The following is a 6,000-nucleotide window of genomic DNA, read 5'->3' as shown; positions in this document are numbered from 1 at the left end:
ATGCATTATAATGGGTCTCTGTTGAATAGTATAATCCCCCATGACATTTAAGCACTAGTTTTACAATATATAGTAAGTATACTTCAAGTAAACAGTGGCATTTTATTTTACTCAATTTAGTGTTTTGCATTTCTATATTCTTTCCACATAGGATTGCAAGACAACTTCAATGTGTTGCAGACGGCCCCTTTTCACACCTAAACAGTCTTTTGGCACTCTCTACAGGGATCTCATCAGGATTCCCTCCCTCCTGCTTTCCTCTGCTGTCTTGTCTGCACTCCCCCCCCTCTGAGGAGCTCTCTCTTTTGAATACCAACAGTGCCACAGACACTGTGTTCCACGCTTACATCCTGCTTGGACAACCTATGCCCTCCTACATCTGGACCAGCCCGTGCATCCCTGTCTGCCCCCTGGTTATCGGATGTACCACGTGAGCATCGCACCAGCCTCCAGTCAGCTGAGAGAAAATGGCCCAAGTCAAAAGACCATACTGACCTCTCTCTCTACCAGTCTCTTCTCTCTACTTTCTCTGTTGACGTCACCTCTGCAAAAACTGATTATAACCACTCGAAGATCAGCAACTCTCCTGACTCTCACACACTCTTAAAAACCTTCTCTGCTCTCCTCTGTCCGCCTGCTCCCACACCTTCATCGGAGTTAACGGCTAATGATTTTGCATCGTTCTTCGTAAAGAAAACTACCGCCATCAACAGCCAGATTTCTACACCACCATCACCCGCCTTTCTCCTCTGTCTGAAAATGATGTTTCCAGGTCATTGGTTCCAACCACCCTACCACCTGCCCACTGGATTCCATCCCCACCCATCTCCTCCATGCCATCTCTCCAGCAGTTGTGCCTGGTCTGACCCACATGATCAACTCTTTGCTCACCACTGGGACATTTCCCACTGCGTTCAAAGAGGCCTGCGTCACACCGCTACTGAAGAAACCCACTCTCAACCTTACACTGCTAGAACACTACAAGCCGGTGTAGTGTGTGAAAATGCATATCTTCCGTAAAAATGTAGATGACCGATTTTAACCTCTAATTCTTTTCTGTCTTCTTAAAAAAATTCTTTTTACTTACCTCACTATTCTTAGCTTTGTATACTGTGCTAGGCTTTAATGGACTGGATTTAATTAACTTATGCATTTTGTTGCCTATATTGCTATAATTGTGTTAGATTTATTTTTCCCATAGAACAATAAGTCCACATAAATGAATAACTAAGTGTAACCTATGTGTGGTTTTCTTGCTCACAGCGGACAGCTGCCTAAACGTGGAGGAAGGGAATTTATTCTTAAACTAGAAACATTCTTTGTCTGACATGCTGTTTTTCATGCCTTGTTGGGTTGTAGCAAGTGTCTTAGTGTGCACTATATAAATATGTTTCTTCCCTATAGTTTCTATACCTTATTTGGTTGTAACAGTTGTCTTACTGTGCATTATATAAAGACGTGTCTTCCCTGAAATAAATGAGTTCAAAAGCTTGATGCTTCTCTGTGTCTTGTTTTTGTCCTCCCAGATCTGCAGAAGAATTCTCTTACAACATCCAACGTATTTATGATTTGAGATTTTAATGGTGATCCAAAACACAGAAAGTGTTAATGAGATTTAGTGTTCGAACGGAACCTGACGATTTAACAATTTGCTTCCAATGTTTCCTCGTCTGTAAGTCGCTTTGGATAAAAACGTCTGCTAAATGACTAAATGTAAATTTAATGAAATGTGTAATGTCATGTGTAATGTGTAGTGTGTGGCCTTGAAATTTTAGCATGTCTACGTAATCATGAATAAATGCTTCTTGAGACACACAGTGTTGCTTCTTTGCATGCATCAAACGAATTGTTTCTGGCTATATGCATCCATGCATCAGTTTGAGAGGGGTGGAAATGGGACACTTGGGTGAAACAAAACTGCCCCAAAAGTACCCCCACCCACTTTAAATACAGTTTTTTCTAAGTCAATTTGGTACATTTCTCAGATCCAATTTGAAATTATCAAAACTTCTTGTTCAATCCTTACATCCTTGTGTCACTTGTGCACATCAAACAAGCATTTTCTCATTTCTTTGAACAAGTTGCAAATGCTTTGGTACATCCATGCAAGTGAATATGACACAATTCTGTGCAGATTCCTACATTATCAATTGCTTATGTCATGTTGATCAAAATGCATTATAATGGGTCTCTGTTGAATAGTATAATCCCCCATGACATTTAAGCACTAGTTTTACAATATACAGTAAGTATACTTCAAGTAAACAGTGGCATTTTATTTTACTCAATTTAGTGTTTTGCATTTCTATATTCTTTCCGCATAGGATTGCAAGACAACTTCAATGTGTTGCAGACGGCCCCTTTTCACACCTAAACAGTCTTTTGGCACTCTCTACAGGGATCTCATCAGGATTCCCTCCCTCCTGCTTTTCCTCTGCTGTCTTGTCTGCACTCCCCCCCTCTGAGGAGCTCTCTCTTTTGAATACCAACAGTGCCACAGACACTCTGTGTTCCACGCTTACATCCTGCTTGGACAACCTATGCCCTCCTACATCTGGACCAGCCCGTGCATCCCTGTCTGCCCCCTGGTTATCGGATGTACCACGTGAGCATCGCACCAGCCTCCAGTAAGCTGAGAGAAAATGGCCCAAGTCAAAAGACCATACTGACCTCTCTCTCTACCAGTCTCTTCTCTCTACTTTCTCCGTTGACGTCACCTCTGCAAAAACTGATTATAACCACTCGAAGATCAGCAACTCTCCTGACTCTCACACACTCTTAAAAACCTTCTCTGCTCTCCTCTGTCCGCCTGCTCCCACACCTTCATCGGAGTTAACGGCTAATGATTTTGCATCGTTCTTCGTAAAGAAAACTACCGCAATCAACAGCCAGATTTCTACACCACCATAACCCCATTTTTCTCCTCTGTCTGAAAATGATGTTTCCAAGGTCATTGGTTCCAACCACCCTACCACTGGATTCCATCCCCACCCATCTCCTCCATGCCATCTCTCCAGCAGTTGTGCCTGGTCTGACCCACATCATCAACTCTTTGCTCACCACTGGGACATTTCCCACTGCGTTCAAAGAGGACTGCATCATACAGCTACTGAAGAAACCCACTCTCAACCTTACACTGCTAGAACACTACAGGCCGGTGTAGTGTGTGAAAATGCATATCTTCCGTCAAAATGTAGATGACCGATTTTAACCTCTAATTCTTTTCTGTCTTCTTAAAATTTTTTTTTTACTTACCTCACTATTCTTAGCTTTGTATACTGTGCTAGGCTTTAATGGACTGGATTTAATTAACTTATGCATTTTCTTGCCTATATTGCTATAATTGCTTCCAATGTTTCCTCGTCTGTATGTCGCTTTGGATAAAAACGTCTGCTAAATGACTAAATGTAAATGTAATGAAATGTGTAATGTCATGTGTAATGTGTAGTGTGTGGCCTTGAAATTTTAGCATGTCTACGTAATCATGAATAAATGCTTCTTGAGACACACAGTGTTGCTTCTTTGCATGCATCAAACGAATTGTTTCTGGCTATATGCATCCATGCATCAGTTTGAGAGGGGTGGAAATGGGACACTTGGGTGAAACAAAACTGCCCCAAAAGTACCCCCACCCACTTTAAATACAGTTTTTTCTAAGTCAATTTGGTACATTTCTCAGATCCGATTTGAAATTATCAAAACTTCTTGTTCAATCCTTACATCCTTGTGTCACTTGTGCACATCAAACAAGCATTTTCTCATTTCTTTGAACAAGTTGCAAATGCTTTGGTACATCCATGCAAGTGAATATGACACAATTCTGTGCAGATTCCTACATTATCAATTGCTTATGTCATGTTGATCAAAATGCATTATAATGGGTCTCTGTTGAATAGTATAATCCCCCATGACATTTAAGCCCTAGTTTTACAATATACAGTAAGTATACTTCAAGTAAACAGTGGCATTTTATTTTACTCAATTTAGTGTTTTGCATTTCTATATTCTTTCCACATAGGATTGCAAGACAACTTCAATGTGTTGCAGACGGCCCCTTTTCACACCTAAACAGTCTTTTGGCACTCTCTACAGGGATCTCATCAGGATTCCCTCCCTCCTGCTTTTCCTCTGCTGTCTTGTCTGCACTCCCCCCCTCTGAGGAGCTCTCTCTATTGAATACCAACAGTGCCACAGACACTCTGTGTTCCACGCTTACATCCTGCTTGGACAACCTATGCCCTCCTACATCTGGACCAGCCCGTGCATCCCTGTCTGCCCCCTGGTTATCGGATGTACCACGTGAGCATCGCACCAGCCTCCAGTCAGCTGAGAGAAAATGGCCCAAGTCAAAAGACCATACTGACCTCTCTCTCTACCAGTCTCTTCTCTCTACTTTCTCCGTTGACGTCACCTCTGCAAAAACTGATTATAAACACTCGAAGATCAGCAACTCTCCTGACTCTCACACACTCTTAAAAACCTTCTCTGCTCTCCTCTGTCCGCCTGCTCCCACACCTTCATCGGAGTTAACGGCTAATGATTTTGCATCGTTCTTCGTAAAGAAAACTACCGCAATCAACAGCCAGATTTCTACACCACCATAACCCCATTTTTCTCCTCTGTCTGAAAATGATGTTTCCAAGGTCATTGGTTCCAACCACCCTACCACTGGATTCCATCCCCACCCATCTCCTCCATGCCATCTCTCCAGCAGTTGTGCCTGGTCTGACCCACATCATCAACTCTTTGCTCACCACTGGGACATTTCCCACTGCGTTCAAAGAGGACTGCATCACACCGCTACTGAAGAAACCCACTCTCAACCTTACACTGCTAGAACACTACAGGCCGGTGTAGTGTGTGAAAATGCATATCTTCCGTCAAAATGTAGATGACCGATTTTAACCACTAATTCTTTTCTGTCTTCTTAAAAAAAATTTTTTTTACTTACCTCACTATTCTTAGCTTTGTATACTGTGCTAGGCTTTAATGGACTGGATTTAATTAACTTATGCATTTTGTTGCCTATATTGCTATAATTGCTTCCAATGTTTCCTCGTCTGTAAGTCGCTTTGGATAAAAACGTCTGCTAAATGACTAAATGTAAATTTAATGAAATGTGTAATGTCATGTGTAATGTGTAGTGTGTGGCCTTGAAATTTTAGCATGTCTACGTAATCATGAATAAATGCTTCTTGAGACACACAGTGTTGCTTCTTTGCATGCATCAAACGAATTGTTTCTGGCTATATACATCCATGCATCAGTTTGAGAGGGGTGGAAATGGGACACTTGGGTGAAACAAAACTGCCCCAAAAGTACCCCCATCCACTTTAAATACAGTTTTTTCAAAGTCAATTTGGTACATTTCTCAGATCCGATTTGAAATTATCAAAACTTCTTGTTCAATCCTTACATCCTTGTGTCACTTGTGCACATCAAACAAGCATTTTCTCATTTCTTTGAACAAGTTTCAAATGCTTTGGTACATCCATGCAAGTGAATATGACACAATTCTGTGCAGATTCCTACATTATCAATTGCTTATGTCATGTTGATCAAAATGCATTATAATGGGTCTCTGTTGAATAGTATAATCCCCCATGACATTTAAGCACTAGTTTTACAATATACAGTAAGTATACTTCAAGTAAACAGTGGCATTTTATTTTACTCAATTTAGTGTTTTGCATTTCTATATTCTTTTCACATAGGATTGCAAGACAACTTCAATGTGTTGCAGACGGCCCCTTTTCACACCTAACCAGTCTTTTGGCACTCTCTACAGGGATCTCATCAGGATTCCCTCCCTCCTGCTTTTCCTCTGCTGTCTTGTCTGCACTCCCCCCCCCCCCTCTGAGGAGCTCTCTCTTTTGAATACCAACAGTGCCACAGACACTGTGTTCCACGCTTACATCCTGCTTGGACAACCTATGCCCTCCTACATCTGGACCAGCCCGTGCATCCCTGTCTGCCCCCTGGTTAACGGATGTACCACGT

This window comes from Barbatula barbatula (genome assembly GCF_947034865.1).
Source record: "Barbatula barbatula genome assembly, chromosome: 2".
Taxonomy (NCBI): domain Eukaryota; kingdom Metazoa; phylum Chordata; class Actinopteri; order Cypriniformes; family Nemacheilidae; genus Barbatula; species Barbatula barbatula.
The sequence above is the reverse complement of the archived record's forward strand: the minus strand, read 5'-3'. Positions refer to the sequence as shown.